The sequence below is a fragment of the Harpia harpyja genome, chromosome 16 (assembly GCF_026419915.1).
Source record: "Harpia harpyja isolate bHarHar1 chromosome 16, bHarHar1 primary haplotype, whole genome shotgun sequence".
Taxonomy (NCBI): Eukaryota; Metazoa; Chordata; class Aves; order Accipitriformes; family Accipitridae; genus Harpia; species Harpia harpyja.
Genome location: NC_068955.1, coordinates 25,746,523 through 25,763,942, shown reverse-complemented (window position 1 = coordinate 25,763,942; position 17,420 = coordinate 25,746,523). Strand labels below are relative to the sequence as shown.

Sequence of the window (17,420 nt, the reverse complement as noted above, 5' to 3'; positions counted from 1 at the left end):
CTGTACTGGGCAAACAAATGCAATGCAAACATTCCACCCCTGGGGGCTGGAGGGCACCATCACAAAACCCGTGGGCAAAGAGGAAATTGTCTTCAAAACATGCATGAAAGCTCCCACAGTGTGTTCTCCAAATGAAATATTGCTTTAACTCTACAATATTATATCAAGTGTCGTTAGTTATGCTACTTCCTGCAAGTAACCAAAATATGAAAGAATTTGAGATGAATATCTAAATCCAGATCATATTGAGGACTTAGGTCGTCACATATTCATACAGTCCAGAATAGCATTGCCATCCACCTGCATGCACTGATCTGAATAGGTGTAAACTGCTAACACAGCTTTGACCAAAAACTTTAGATAAGATGAAACAAGTATTTAATGAAAAGAATTCCACATAGTTTGTGTGATTTTAGGTGCTTTCTCTTGGCAGTACAGTTTTGTTCTTGGTAAATTGCAGTTAAATATGCACCATAAACAAAAGCATCAATCAGAAAGTTGCATTAGAATCCTGATTAGTACTGTTGCAGTGTTGTTGCAGCAAGTTGTTGAAACATGACATAAAATAAACCAAAGTTTCTTTTACATAGTTTTGTTCATACTCGTGGTATTACAAAGCCATTAAATACTTGTAATAGCAGAAGTACCCATGTGGACGATAGCTCACACACAGCTTAGGCAATTAGAAGCTGTTTTATTTGGAAAGAATACATTAATATTGGCCAAGACAGCATAAGGATAAGTCATGGTGTTACTTGTGTGAGACTGACCGTGATAAGGAGATTATATGAGCTTGGCAACGTGATAAGCCTCTGTGGATTGAATAATTTCAGAAGCTTGGGAAGACTGAAAGCATTTATGCTGTACTGAGTAGCAAAGAATGCAAAGATCCCTGAGCCAGGGCTGAGCATGCTACCTGCAGAACTAGGAGCAGAATAGTCACATCTGTGTAATACTGTACCATGGTTAATTACCCATTTTTGCAGTTCACTGTAATCATTCGGGGGGGGGGGAGTGGAATAACAAACATAATCAACCAGCAAGGGAAAATAAATAGTAGGAACCAAATGTGCTGGAAAAAAACCCCACAGAACACCCACCCTGATCATTCAGTAATAATTTATCTGAAAATTCCTCCTGCACACTTGTAACTTTACCTGATTTATTCAACTTTGTGAACAGAATAAAAGACTGGTAAGGCAGACACACCAGGATATTATTTTAGAAAGCCATGCACAAATGGCAGAATCAGCATCAGTGATTTGTGACTACTACTGAAGAAATTAGAAATAATTGCAACCTTTCATTACAAAACCTGTCATTTGGTATCTGCAAGCAATTTGGTGTAAAACTAATCTTGACGACTGAGTCATTGCCAAACCTAATAATTTGCTGCATAAACTTTCAACCAGATAATTGCTCAAGGTGAATGCAAAAATCTATAACGTTAACTGTTACTATATCAAGACCCAATCATACAGTTCTCGATTCAAAGAAATTGGGACTGTAGGATCAGGCTCTTAATTAGTTTTTCTCTTTGAACATAATGTGGGTTAATATGAACCTAAATTTCATGGGGGGGGGGGGGAGTGAAAGACATAACAACATTTCCAATTAGCAAGCTTATTTTGGATTACTCCCATGAACTGCTGAATTCTCAAACTTGCTTGATGGGGTTTCAGGATTTTGCAAACTTATACATAAACTGCTTCAGTAAAAACAACAACAAACATAACTGCACAAAGTGAAAAATTCATTATTATTTATCACAAATCAGATTAAATCAAACATTTTTTCAACATGCAGACTGTGGATTAAGCATCCTCACCACACCACAGGTAATAGCTATGCCTGGATTCTACACCGTACTTCCATTTCTAAACAGTTGGTTAGCCCAACATTTCTCTTTGCTATACAAAACCCTACCTCTTATTTGATTATATTCTTTCCTTTGAAGAGTTCCTACTCAGTTTGCAATTTAAAAAACCCCATTTTTTATCACTTTGTAAACATTATTTTATACCATTAAATATCATTGGTCTGCCCCTGCACCACGTGAACTTTCACCAGTTTCTTGTAAACCTGATGTAAAGTCAGCATTCACTATTAATATCTGTCATGGAAATTATGTCAGAAAGCTCCATTTGCAGACTATCTTGTTTTGCTACCTACCATTGTTATAAAATAATTACCACTACATGTATTTGTAGCATACCTATATGTACATGCTGTTTTTCTGTTAATTTTGTTTCAAGGATTTGGAGAGAAAGGTGGATTGGCAAGGGATTTCAGATGCTCCCACAACATGTGAAAATAAAGTTCAAGTCACAGCATGGTGCAAAGCATTATTGGGAGAGAAAAAGAAAGAACTCTGTCCTACAATGTGTTGAAAGCTTCCCAAATGGTGAGAGTTATTTCAGAAAGTTTATTTTAGGTAAAAGAAAGCTTTTTCAAGGAAGTGGTAACACAGGATTACACATTACAAAAGGTTGCTTTCCAAAGCAAAGTGGAATTACGTTACTTCTCTTTTCAACATATCCTACTTCTCTAGGAAAAAGATCCTAGAAAATGTCACCTGGTTGACAGCACATATGTATGCATGTGTGTAGGTTTTATTTTTCAGCAAAACCCAAAGCTAGAAACTTGTTCCTTCAAAAAATAAAATTATTAAATGAAAAAACCTCTCCTTCATGTTAAGTAGAGTAAAAAATACACTAGGTTTGCATACAAGAAGTATAAAGATTCCTTAGAATACTATTTTTTCCACATTTCAAGGAGCCTTGAAAGATGAAATGTGAAAATTTCATTCTACCAATTCCACCCTAAATCAACTAGCTGCATCCTGAGGACCAAATATGTCCTGTGAACTTAAGCTTTAATCTTGCAAGATCTCAGAAGCTAATCAGAGTTCCTCCCCCTCCTTTCCCACACCTCTGCTTGAGCAGAGCTCCAAATTATGAAACCAACATTCACCAGAGGCATGGCTGAAACCTGAGCATAGGCATGTATGTCTGTGGTAGAGAGAGAAGTTTTAGATGCAGCCTTCTCTGACATTTCTTAGCATGTGCCTTTTTAGCATCCCAAAGCTCAGTACAGTGTCTGCTATCAGTCCCGAATGAGACACCTAACTCTCTGCCACAAGTTCAACAATGACCCAAGGTCTCCAGGCCATACAGTGCCATCTACTTCCATGGCTGAGCCCCAGACTTTTGGCACTGCACTTTATAATGCACACATCTTTTTGCCTTTATGCAGTTCACTTCAAAAGAGACTGCCCTCTGAAAGGGTGCAAAGTAATCCATACAAGTAAGGTGCATAATCAGTTCACTGTTTGCAGGGATGAAAGAAGCCATTCCATAGTGAAAAGAAGTTAGAGTCATTACGTCATTAAAGACATATGTGTATCATGAAGATTGTTTCCCCAGCATACTTAGCTTGCACACACTGCCACAGTGTTTTCTACATATACTTGAATCTACATCTGCTTGATAGGCAATCATCACTTCTGCTGCACCTTTCACTAAAGATGGGGAGAACAAGGGAAGAGAAGAAAGAGGAGACAGAAAGTATCCCTGTCTTTAACAGATGCCAGTACAACTTGGAAGCTCACCAGCAGGTAAAGTCAGCTAACAAGGACAGTGAACTCCCCTGAGTGTAAGCATGAGATCTTTTACAATGAGCCTGCACTATGTTACTCTAGAAAATTTATGCCTATGCAGCAATGAAGCCACCCATTAGTCCAAAGGATAAAATTTAAAAAGTGGTTCTGAATGAATGAATTTGACTGTGATGTTGTGAAGTAAAACTTACAATACAAGTAGACTGATTTTTTGCAGTAAGCTTAAAAAAAAAATTAAATCTAGGATTTTTTTTTTCATTGTTACTCCTACAAACCTCACAGAGACTATAAATAACAGAGCTGTAGTAACTACAATTAAGAACTAAGTCCCTGGAGGGAAAAGGAGTAATTTTGTACACATTGAAGTTGTCCCTAGATTCAACCAAAGCAGGTAAAAGATTTGATTTCTCTCATGCATTTCCAGTGCAAGTGACCTCTGTATACAGCCAGGCACCTACATCAAGTGTAAAGTTAGCCCTGTTAATGCAAACAAGTTCTTTATTGATCTACTGTAGTGAAGACTTGAGCCTGCACAGTAAAATAACAAGGGGAAAAATCCACGTACAATTAAGAAAAAGGATTTTTTTTGGTTTGTTTTAGTGTTTGTTAGAGCTCACTACCATCAAAAGCTACTTCAATAAATTTCACATAAAAGTGGAAATCTTCAACCATTTTTCCCTTTTTCATGATGGTCCAAGTATTCCAAGGTACAAATGACTGAAACAACAAAGAAAAGAGACCGAAGTTTTATCTCATTAAAGCTATTCAAAGAAATTATTTCCCCCCTTGAACACAGTGGTGTGAATGTAACAAACAGGCACAGTGTGGAAAGTCTGGGTCATGTGGGTAGTAATAAGTCATTGCTTCTTTATGAGACAATAAGAAAATACACACAAAGCTAAAAAGGGAATCTTTACGAGCAAAATCAGTAAATGTGAGACTGATTTTGCCAATTTATTCCCTTAATCTTGTCATGCTGTAATCAAGTCTCAAGTTTAGTTAGATTTTCCCTGCCCCCTCATCTAGAATTTAAGCAAGCAGTGTGTTAAATCAGTGCAAATGGACACTGGCTTTCTAGACCCCAAGAGGCTGTTCACTAACGTATATGTAAAAATAGTTTCATTTTGGGCAAAGCTCCTCTCTGTGCTCCTGAAGATTAAATGGTGAATAGATTTTGGATGGTCAGTTGCAGTGAGATGAATTTTACTTCAGTCAGAATTGGCAAGTGTACACACTGCAATTCAATGAAAGAAATCCAAGTTTTCTTCCTTTCACTCTAAACAATTTCATTACCCCACTAATTCATTTCATTGTATAAAGCATGAAAACCTGTAGGATACCACATCAAGTATTTTCTTAACTGTTACTAAGTAAGAAGGACAAAAAACTTGAGAAGGCTTCTGCATAAATATGAAGAAACAGAAATACTTGCAAAGAGGAAGGTGGTCTTCTATACTCAAAGCAGCTGCTATGGTTCCTCCTGCAAAGGTTCTCTTTCACCGACGAACAATGCACTTCAGTTGCCAATGCCAGTATACACAGAAATAGGCTTCAAAGTTTGTATGGAACTTCAGAACCTAAAAAAAAAAGAAGAGTAAAACCATGTTTTTGCAAGACTATATTTGCATAGATTAAGATTACGTGGATAAAGCATATAAAATTAAGAAGTCCAGTTAGTAAAAGGAGCCTCAAAACATGTTATACAAATATTAAAGTTATTCAACCTAAACTCCTGGAAGTCCACTATAATTGCTTCTTTTATATCTGGCATTGCACTTCAACTGCTAAATTCCTTAGCTTCTAAGAGCAGACTTATGGAGATGCTGTACTGTTTGATTTGGCACTATTCACAAGCCTTGGCAGATGATCAAATAGAGGGCACAGAAGAGCAGGAAAAGCCTTAAGAAACTGTCTGGGCTGCTGTCGTTACTGCCTCCATAGAGAGAAAACTTACGAGTAAGCACAAAGTAGCTGTATGTATTACTCTTGTTTAATTTTATACTGCTTTTTTTGTATACCTTGACAAAATAAACAACAGCATTTCTTCAATAAATACTAATTTGTGTCCAGCTTAACTTACATCTCTTCACTCTCCAACAGGTAGAAATTTAATTTTTTCCTCTTTGCAATATTTTGGAATAGATGAGTCACTAATATACACTAACTGAAAACTGTTACAAAAAGCAGCAGGAAGGAAACAGGAGGATTTAAAAGGTACTTTAAAAAAATCATAAATTATAGTATGATTAAAACCAGAATATTTAAAACATTATGTCTATAAATATCCATGGGACATAAAACTGACTTTTTGCAATTTTTAGATTCAGAGCAGTGCTTTGAACTTCAAGAGGACCCGATAATAAGCTGGGGAGTCCTGAAAAGCTGCCAAGAAAATTCTGCTCGTGTAGAATACCAGGGGGAGTGCGGGGGGACGATGTCCAAGTCACCCAGAGGCGGTAGAAACTAATCCCAAGATCCCTACACATGACTGGAAATTCACGGAAAAGCCTTCCATGTAAACAGGAATCACCCGATATCAATACAATCACAAAGGCTTTTACATGCAGTGTTTAACTCCTCATAAGATCAGGCCTCGTCAAGTGATGGGGCCTAGGGAAGACAGAAGAGTTGCTCGCTAACATCCCAGCCCTCCTGTTCACTACAGCAGGCAGCTGATACTTGAGACAAACCACACTGTGTAGCAACGTCTTCCCTGCCTGTGCTGACAGCATGAACCCTCCAAAACCTGCATGGGCGTAGGATACTTCCACTTCTATTGAGCATTGCTCCAGTGGGAGCAGGGAGGAGAACGAGAAGGCTCATGACTATAAGGGGAATTAATGCTTCGAGCAGTTTAACTCCTATTCAGATTTTGACTTGGAGACCTGCCAGGTTACCAGGGAAGCAAGTCATACAGAGCAGCTGTTGCCCAGTTATGATCTTCTCTCTCCCCAGACTTCCTCCACATACAGGCAGCAGATCCTTGTCAGCAAGCTGGGGCTTTTTAAGGCCCCCAAAGCAGAGAAAAAGAGCCAGAGCTCTTCACTTGGCTATAGCTTTGGCTGTATTTCCTCCCCAACTCTGCGCTCTAAGTGGAGAAACGCGTATTATGCTCTGTGCTGTATGGCAATACTGGGTGATGCCCTTAAGGGAATGGGCAGTGGCGATGAAACCCAAAATAAAATCTTCTGGTTTGTGCAAGAAATACACAGCCTCTTCTAGTTCAACAGTTATGAGAGTCAGATGACTTTCAACCTAATGTCCAGCCACCAGTGGACATAGAGACACCCTTTGTAAACACAGCATCATGCTCGGCTACAAAGCTCTACATGACTCACAGAGGATTACATAAAAGCCATCCCACAATCTTCCTCCTTTTCCAAGATTTTGAGATGACTTCCCCTTTCCTCCTCATCTGCCACCCCTTCATGCACCATGCCTGGGGACAGACATTGCACCTTAACTAGCATGAACGCAGAAAAAGCGTCTTCTCCTGAACGACACCTTCAGCTCCTTATTCCAAGACTTTAAAGTCTTTTATGGTCAACTATGCTCAGATTTGCCACACTGCAGAAACTGAAGCTTCCTAAAATTTTTTCATGTCCCTTTTGAAACCAAGCCTGAAGGCTCTACTGCTAAATACTCTACTTGCATATGTACCTGTACAAGTGCATTAAACTGAAGGTCTCAGTTTCTATAAAGTGGGCATTTTTTAAATGTTCGACTGCTTTACTATACTACTTTGACAGGTATTCTTGTGACAGTTCAAAAAAAGAATGCATTCCCTACAGACAAATGCTTTTTACTGATTTCCTTCAAACTTTCTTGTGGAGTGCACTGTATGATTACTGGGTTTATTATTCTGAAGCAGAACTACCCAACTGAGCAGCATCCAAGAGTGATGCATGTCTGTACAGTTGCTCTAGACAAAAAAATTCATCTAGTGGCCAAATTCCAGTTGCAGTTATGGTCCCTTAATGAAATTACATCTTAATGGAATTGACCTAGTTATACATTAAGACTACTGTACCTAAAATATAACATAGATGGAAACATATTCTTTGTCATTTTAGCTGCAATTTGTGATATTGATTTTAACCCCGGATCAGACCTTGATCTAACTAAGTGCACTGTAAATCCAAAAATCCTGACCTCCAGACCAAACATTTGTTCTTTATTATAAGTGCAAGCAGACTGCCTCACATTTGGGTGACGGATGTGACCCCAATCTCTCAGTTAACACTCCGGTTCAAAGAGTAACACTGCCACATGCAACTTTATTGTTATGAAAACTATACAAGAGTGCTCACCGACACAAAGTAATAATGACTCCTAGTTCTCAGTGACACCAAGAACCACCAGGGTATTTTCTTGTGAAATAGGAAAAAAAGCAAACCCAAAAGTTAAGGTGCTAGTTTGCAAACACAAAAAGAAATCTCTGATTCCTTTATACCAGTGAAAGTTAGGGGAGAAAGAGTGATTTAATTTTCTTTTAAAACATATTGAAGCATTCAACCTCCCATCACAAGACCCTCCGGCCCAGATTGAGACATTCTTGAAAGATTTATTCACTGCAAGTAGAAGCATAGCAAAACCTCCAGAGATTTGTAATACCTATGTGCTGATCCTCCCTATAGTAAATGAAACGTAGATCTTCCACAGATATTTAGGTGCTCACTTCCTATTGGTTTAACTGGACTGGGCACCTAAATGCCTTTAAAACTATTTATGCTTCACCACTCCTCTTCCTCCCAGTAAATGAAGGTAATACTGTCTCCCTGTTTCAAAGAAGGCTCACAAGAATGAACGACTAACATCACTGAGTCATTTCAAATTATATTTAGTCGCCTAAATAACTTTGAGGACTTGGGCCTCAGGGACTCTAGAAACATAGGCATAGAGCAGCCCCATACAGTGTTACAGGCTTACTAGCTGTAGTGAATGAGATTTTGAAAAGTAACTTAATCACAACAACAGGATTTTAAAAAAAGGAAATTGTGATTCTAATTCTCCTACAAGTACAGGAGACGGGTTCTCTAATTCTCCTCTGTGCCTTTCAAAGAATCTCTCTAAGGAATTATTAGACTTTTTATGACTGAACTACCCCCTCTTTACAAAGTTGACTCCACATCTAAACCATGGAGCAAATCAAATGTAGTGGACCCATTTAATCCAAGAGAGCTTCTCTACGTGACTAGAAAGACAGACTCTCTTTAAACTGATCTATTTCATTTCATAGGCAGTTATAAATGTTCATCTCTCTTTCCTTCTTGCAGACATGAAGAAGGGAGCAGTACTGTCTCAGGACTCATACACTGTATAACATTTTACATTAAATCATTAGAAAGAAATAGCACATAGGAAGAACAACAGGAAGCAGAGGCAAGTGTTCTGCAGTACTGTAATTACTACAATTTTCATTATAAAAGAAGGAAATCCATAGGAAAAAAAAACAACCAACCCCAAATGTAATCAAACTCACATTTACCAGTGGTTCAACTGATTTACTCGAATGGAAGCACCACGGTCTGCAAGGAACTGGGATTAAGACTGTATCTGCTGAACTGCCAATAATTCCAAATGGTAAATGAAAACACAAAACATCACGACTGCAGAAAACTTAACAGCATTATCCAAGTTGTTAACAACTGTAGAGGATACGTTTATGCTGGAGACATGAAATTAATTCATTGGATGACCCTAGACTCTACTGAACAGCAGTAAACTTAACAGAAACTTTCAAAATGCCAAACCTGAAAGACCACAATAATTTTTGACTTAGCATGTGATCTTTGATCAGTCATCTTCCCCTTGGCCCATCATTTCTGGGTTGTGTTTACTTACAAATTACAGTGTTGCATGGACTTAACATGGGTTAAGCGAGTTCAGTGCTGGAAGCAGCTCAGCGCTCATTTTGGATGAGAATGCTTTGCTTTGGGTGTCTGATCTCAGGTGATGGTGCTAGAAAAGGAAAGCACTTTATCTTCACCACTACAAAAGACAGTAATAGTGCAAAGTCCTAAACACTTCAACTATTTTTGAATGCCTCGGTAAGTCTTAAGGATAAGATTCTGGAACAAAGACTTAACATTTTTATTTAGCAAGTGATTTCAAAATGCTAAAGAAAGACAAAGAGAATGCCACAAAAGAGAAAAGGGGGGGAAGCCAGACAAGATTACCATCTCATGGAAAAAAAATGTGTGCTCTTCACACAGTAATTCTCCCTAATCTGTAACAGTTTATTTTATGCCAACATAATGCCTTTATTTTTGAACAGGATGACATGCCAGTTCTTGGGAAGGTACCCCTTCATGACTATGATATAAATTTTTCAATGGTGCAGGTAAGATTAGAGAATTATGAACTTTAATAACACAAAACATAACTTTCTGACCAGATGACAATCAAGAAGATTGGAAAAGGTCTAAAACATCAACCATACGAGCAATCATAAATAACCCACAGAACACTTTTTCCAAAAAGCAGCCAGTAAAAGCAGAATTGTAACCCTACCAGTGCACAGAAACGAAAGAACTTTCTCTTCTGTTTTCATGGAAATATTTACAAATGAGAAAGCTCAAACAAGAAAGCCTGCATTTTGATAGATGCCTCAGATGCCCAGAAAAAACATTATTTTTTGCACAGTAGCTATGTCATGTCACTGTGACTGTGCTTCATAAGGTCTCCTGTACATAGCTCCAGAACACATTCAGTTACCACCTTTCCCCAATAGATTCTCTGGAAACCCCAAATCTACAGGAAAGACAACATTTAAAATATTTAAGGAGGTCTGTGACAGGAAGCAGAAAAAAAAATACATCACTGTACTTTAACTATTTCAGAAGCATATATTACATTTGCCCTTCAGATCAGCACGGTGGTAGCCTTCCATGCGACATGCAATTCTTGAGTGATATATTGAAGTCCTCCTTTTCTTCAAAACTTCCTTACGGAAGAAAAGAGTTGCTGTATGCAGCAAAGGAGAAGTTGTGTACCTCAATGTCATCTCATATTCTAAGCAAGTATTGCTTTAAATTATTTTCCTAATAAGATAGATCATTTCTTTTTACATCTGTTTCTCTTCCCTTAGACTGAGGGTCGTGTAAAGCACAGACAGGAGCTTTTTGGAAAGCATCCAACTGCCCCCATCAAAATAATGACTTTTGCTTAATGAGAATTAATTCAATTATAATAAAGCACAGCAAACAACAGAGGTGCTCTGGCTTGATTTTACAGAGATGAGTTGCAGTGAAACTCTGAAATAAATGATAATGCCAAAGGAAAAATTCTTCAGTGTTGTCAAACTGTTCGGAAAGTGTTAACGTGGTTCATTCATTTTCAGCTGCAATACCATGTTGAAAACATACTTTTGCTGGTCTGCAGTTGATTGATGTACATTACTCATATCAGGCTAATGGCACTTTATTTTCCAACAGTAGCAAGTAATGAGTGACCTTGAGTGCATATTGTTTTGCTGAAAGGTTTTGTTGCTTCGTGTACTCTACGAGCACCCCCAAGGAAATGAGGGCCCTGTATTGGTGTTTTTCAGCAAACCTCATTTCTTTCATGGCTTTCTGTAAAAGAATTTGATACAGGGATAGAAGCTAACCTCAGTGAGTAAATGAAATATTGATCCACACTACTCTGGCCTTGCCTTCACCTTGTCCCAGGGCTGTGAGTTACTGACTTTTCCGTTTTGGCTGTAATAGGAATTATTACAACAGGTCTGTGCGAGTAATTACTTGGCATGGCAAAAAGGAGGGTCCATCATATATTTCTGTAGAGACGTTAGTTTCCATCAGCCCAGCAGTCTGCTTTTTTGGCCCTGTCTTTCCTACTCTTGATTCAATTCTTTTAACCATCATTAATCAAGTTCCTTGTCAGTAGAAGTTTATCAAAAGTATTAAGTGAGCAAGGTTGCATGGCCTCCTTACAAAAAAAAAAAAAAAAAAAAAAACCAAGAAAAAGAAGCACCAATGCAGGGCAGTAAATTTCAAAATATGGAAGGCTGGTTCCATGATATATATGAGTGTCTCTTCAGCTGGAATGAGCAGTTTGTTTTAGTGATAGATATTGTAGTTTGAGCCGTGATAGAATCCTTCTCAAGTTTATATGTCATAGACCATCGTTTATGAGAGACCATGTGTTTCTAAACGGTGAAGGTCATGGCTGATGGCAAAAGTAAAAGCAGTAGTGATTCATTAAAAATAGTTAATAAGGCCTGCTATTGACAGGGATAAATACCAACACACTGCTTTTTCAACCCACAAGCAACTAGTTTAGGCCATGTTTCTTCTGTGTTTTCCACCACTCCTGATTGCCAGACAGCTGTGAACATACATAGAGACATAAGCAAGATTGCTTCCACCCTGTTAATAATAGATGCAGGATGGCTTTCCAGTGTGAATGACTTTGCTAGATACAGATTTTCCAACCAGTGGCTTTGGCAGACTGACTAAACATTCAGCTCGCGGTGATTTGTCAGCTAATAATCAAGTTTACACTGTATACTGAATTCTTAGGGACCAAATACATTTGCTAGCTATACTGTTGGCATCCCATCCCTCAGTTTTAACACCAACTAATGTCCCAGTAGAGCCCATGTAACATCAGTGGAAGCTTTGCTTGCATAAAGGACACTAAGATGGGACCTCATGGCATTGGAATGGCTAAAATACTAATGATGTTTATTGTACCCTTAATCAGAAAAAATGTAATTTCCTTAAGCTATTTCTGTGCTATTCAGAAAATGAACTCTTAAAATCCAGTTAGAAATAAAAGATTTCAACTGGTTGTTGTGCTGCTGTTCCTTTTTTTGTTTTTACTTTATTTTTTAAATGCAAACAACCAACAATCATCATTAAAACTGAGGTTTAGTCCGCTTAGAAAAGCTTACAAATATATGTTGCCAGACAGATTTGGGGCTGCATTTGAAAAAAGAGTTCGGTGAATGTTCTGTCATGGACACAACTCCACAGTACACACAAATGCTGGTCCATGGATTACCTATGGTTTTGTTTGGTTGGTTTGTTTTTAAATAGAGAAAGCTATGCTACTAATACATAGTCATTATTGATTAAAAAAAAAAAGGCAGAGCAACAATTTGTAGCCTCCAGAGATAACATCAACTCCACCTAATTCCACCTAATTTTATCACACCTGAGTGTTCTGGGTCAGTTGGAAAACTGGACAGAACTCGAGACTCTTGTTTTACCAGACACAGGATCCAGACTATCTTTGGCGTAAACTGGTGCAATTGCACTGAAGCCAATGAATATAAACTGTTTGTTAAAATGAAAGGACAATTTCCTGGCCCTTTAGCTTCATAAAACACACAAGCTTTAGCCCTCACAGGTTCTCATCCTGAACAGAGCAGAGGCAGACCAAATATCTCTTATCAACTTCATCGCAACAATTATATATTGTAACAAGGTTTGTTGTATTCATTTTTAGTGACTGATCAGACAGACTGGGAAGCTGGAGAAAGAGGTGGTTCACATTTCAGTTCTGATACTTCTTTGCTAACTGAACGTTTTGTTCTGTCTCTCCTGGCATTTCCCTACCTTTCTACCTAGCTAACACACTAGCTAAGATGAGCACAGGGGAGGAATCTCATTTATTTTAGGAAAAAAATGACACTTATCATTCTGCTCAAGTGGTTTCCTTCATAATCTTTGTCTCAACTATTTAGAGAGTTCCATTTCTTAGTTGATCTTGAAGCACTATCAAAATGAATATGATTAACGACTTTGTGCTCTGCTTGAGTGGACACTGGAACAATAACAGCAGCAAATAAAAAAAGAAAAAGAAAGAAAAATAAAAGGAAATCTACCGGTTAATTAAAAATAGTAACAAAGAGAGCAAATGAAAGAGTGAATCCATTAGGGCTTGGTTAATTTTGCCATTTCCAGTCCTTTGTTCTTCATATGATACATATGCTTTGCAGCTGCCCAGATCAGAGCTGAAATCCTGTAATTACAGATGCTCCCTCACTTTCCTTCCTCTTGCTTCACTGTGGAAAAAGAAGTTTGATTTTTTCCTTACTTGCTAGCCTAATACAAATGCTTTTTTAGACAAGCTGGGAGACAGGTCCATGTTGTCTAGCTGATAACCCTTCTTAAACGTAGTTTTGTCTCAAATATTTTTACTTTTTTTAGGCACTGATTAAATGCTACTTCCCTTGGCCAATCATCTGCAGAAACACCACCAGCCTCTAAATTAGAGAGGCAGACAGTGAAAAATATTTGATTACTAAGTAGAAAGGTAAATGAGACATATGTTGTGATTATTTTAATGCTTATATTTTGATATTTCTATAAAAGGATCAGTTACCCTAATATAGTCATCTTGAGAAAGACAGTCTTCAGTGGTTACAAATTGACTTTTTATGGAGAAAATAAGACTGTTCCTAACCTATTGCACCGATATTATATTTTGTTAATATTTTATGAAATAAAAGTCCTCCCATTAAGGGTGGCAAATTGCTTTATAATTATAGTATTTCGCACACTAGAATGACTACTTCATTTTATGGAAAAAGCTCAAAATACAATTTCATTATCATCCAGTGTCTCTTCATCCTTCTAAAGGTTTCAGCAGAAAGCACTGTTATATGCATCTCAAATCTCTCCTTTTCCAAACATTAGTTCGATTTAAAGAAAATTATAACTCCCGTTCCATGCTGCTAACTGCTAATGAAATAGTTGTGTACAGTGAACATTTGTACATAGATCTAGCCAAATCAAATGAACAAAGTGAACAACTATAAAATATGGACCTTTTAACTTCTACATCTAAAGGCTGATTTATATACAGTATGAGCACTGACTTAACTCAAGTGGTTTAGAAACAGATTTAGTTAAATCCGTGCAACTCCCTAGTGCAGTCTCTTTTAAATCAGTTTAAGAGAACCTTAAATCGATTTAGCTTGATGTGGTTTATAGACCTGAATTAGTTTCTAAACCAATTTAGTTAAAATTGGTATCCAAGTTGTAATCAGACAGCCTCCAAGTCAATCACACTGATCTTAGTCCAAATCAGTACACTTTTGCAGTTCTCAGATGAGAGCAAAACTGCAGCACCCAAGATTTTTTTTCATCTTTCCTCTTTGAACATTTTGATGGAACCATTAAATTCCTCTGCTGGAAAGCATCGACAGTCTGGCTTATGTACAACCATCTCCTCTCCTACCTGAACACACCAGTGACAGCTTTGGTGCCTAGGACTGCAAACTCAAAGGTTATTTGATTTCCAGTGGAGTGCTTGCTTTGTCTGCTAGAAGATCATCACTGCAACACTGTCAATATTATACTACCCATATTGCAAATGAAAATTCAGTTGATTCATATTACTGGGAAATGTTGTCACTAAAATATTCAGATTCTAAAGGCATTAATTTCAAAATACCCTAATTTCATCAGACAAGATGCAGAAACAGCTATCAATCATAACAACAAAAAAACCCCAAACAAGCCCCCCTCCCTCAACTGCAAGAACTTTGTGGAATGATCTCTAGAGAAAATATTGATTCCACACTCACAAACAAAGCAACAGTAAAACAGAAAATCACCAAAACCTCAACCCCTAACAGAGGTGCATTTAACTGGTATCCCGAATGGCAAGTAACTCTGAAATGTAGCCTTTGGATGCTGGGGATTTGAGCCAATTTGAATGTCAAAGTTGGAATGAACTGATCGTCCTTACACAAACCCAAGACTTAAGGACAGGGAAAGGATCAAGAAATGCTGAATCTTCAGTATTGTGAACTCTTTCCAAACACTACATAATATATAAACCCTTCTTAAAATATAAACCCTTTTATACCTTTAGCTCACACCCCCCTCCCCCCCACCCCATAACCATAGAGAAGAAACCTTTTATTTTTACTCTTTTTTTTTTCTTTTTTCCCCCTCTTGATCACTGCCATGGCATCTTGTCCTACAGTTTCTTGTTTTCAGGTTTAATTGCTAACCAGTGAAGTTCGGTGCCCAGGGAAGGTGCACGATGCATCTTCTGCACCTGCAGGATAAATGCCATTTCCTCCATATGTGGAGCATTTGCCCCTGGACCATTTATATTTAATAAAATCTAGTATTTATTTGCCACGATAAAGCAAAAATAAGTTGCCTTTAACTCTTCCAGTACAATTATGTGTTATGAATTGCAGCCCTTCAGAGCTAGTTCATTGCACAGAAATACCTGATTTGTTTAAAAAGGTAAAATCTCCCTGTGGTACAACTTGTAAGGTCAGAGACTGAAGAAAACACGTCATTATTTCTGCTATGAAAATTGTTCTACCTAATGGATTTTCATTTAAATATATTTCTGAGTTAAAAAAATATTAGAAACCAACAGAACTCAGGACACTGCACTAAGGACATTAAAAACTAGGCACACCTTTCTATTCCCTCTGTCCCTCTCTAGATAAAATGTAGTTAGGACTTTCTTTTAAAGTAAGCAACCAATACATTACTCAGTCAGGATTTTATGAGGTTATTCTTCTGTAATTATAATTTTATTATTATATATCCACCCAAAGGCACAAGCAAAAAATATTCTGGGGTGAAATTATTCATGTCCTAATTTTTGCCTAATGTAGTTTGGCATGATGCTGTCAGTCTCCATTTTAAGTGACCTTACAGCAGAACTATGAGTGGTGTTGAAAGGGCAACCAAGACACTGAGTTGGCAGATGAAGCTGAGACAGCCTACAGACATCTGTATGAAACTTGCCTTTGTGGGTGCTTGAAGTGAGTTATGCAAGTCTCATTTATTTTAAATGGTTTGTTACTGTCAGGGACAGATTCCAGTGGTTTTTTGATACTTACTAGAACTTTAGGATCCCTGCCTACTCAGCGTGGAAGGGAAATTACTGAAGGAAGATGTCCTTACCCATTCAGATTATTAGTACCAAGCCAAAGATCAATTACTATTTTGGTCCAAATACCCTGCTACACAAGATGCTTCCACATCTCATTCTTTGTTGCATTTAAAGACTGGAACAAGAATGGCTTCAGATTTCAATTACAGTGTGGAAGAGAAGCGTTTGAGCCATCAGGGCAATAGTTGAAAAGAGAAAGAGGGGGAGGGATTTTTTTCTGTCTTGTTCTAGCTTGCAGCCCCCCTTCTCACATAGTATCTTAGCTCTGGGATGACATCACTGCAATGTGAACCCAGACCTTTCCCTCATTCCCAAATTCTGTTACATATTACAATTTTTACACATAAGGACCCTTCAATTATTTCTGCACTGGCTCTGTACCAATATAAGCACTGGCAAAAATTGAAAATGTTTTTCAAGGGAATGATTAATTGTATAAGTGTTCTGAGATATACAAAAAATATTCACTCGTGAATTACTCTCTCGGGCTCTTACTGGCTGAGATGACACTGCAAAAGTTTATAGAACATCTTGACTGATTTCAAACAAAAATTTCAGGCGTATACACACTAGCCAACAGCCAGAAGCAGGTTTAAACAGATATTTTTCTCTTTGCCTTCCCTTATATGACTTTGAACATTTATTTTTCTGTAATTAAAAATATTTTTGCAGGCAGTTGTAAGGCCTCATCGACTTTAACATAACATAGTGCAACAAGTTTTGCAACCTGTATGCTTTCTGCTTCCGCCCCAATCTGGTACCAGCACGGCTGGGGGGCACATGAGGCACTGCCCCAGCTAGACCCGAGGGTGCCTGCCTGCTACTGCACTGGCCAGTCTGTTCGTTTCCACTTATGTGGCCTTTTATGAGTAACTTATGCAGACCCAAGCTTTAATCTGACGCTAAAAATTTCGTGATTCAT

General features: G+C 37.9%; 1 long non-coding RNA gene across 1 annotated transcript in view; it reads right to left on the bottom strand.

The window, feature by feature from the left end:
• Positions 1-5,055: 5,055 nt before the first annotated feature.
• LOC128152846 (uncharacterized) overlaps positions 5,056-17,420 on the bottom strand; it is a 59,355-nt gene continuing 46,990 nt past the window's right edge. The window contains exon 3 of the long non-coding RNA XR_008238772.1: positions 5,056-5,196. This is a non-coding gene — a long non-coding RNA (uncharacterized LOC128152846). The remainder of the gene's footprint in view (positions 5,197-17,420) is intronic.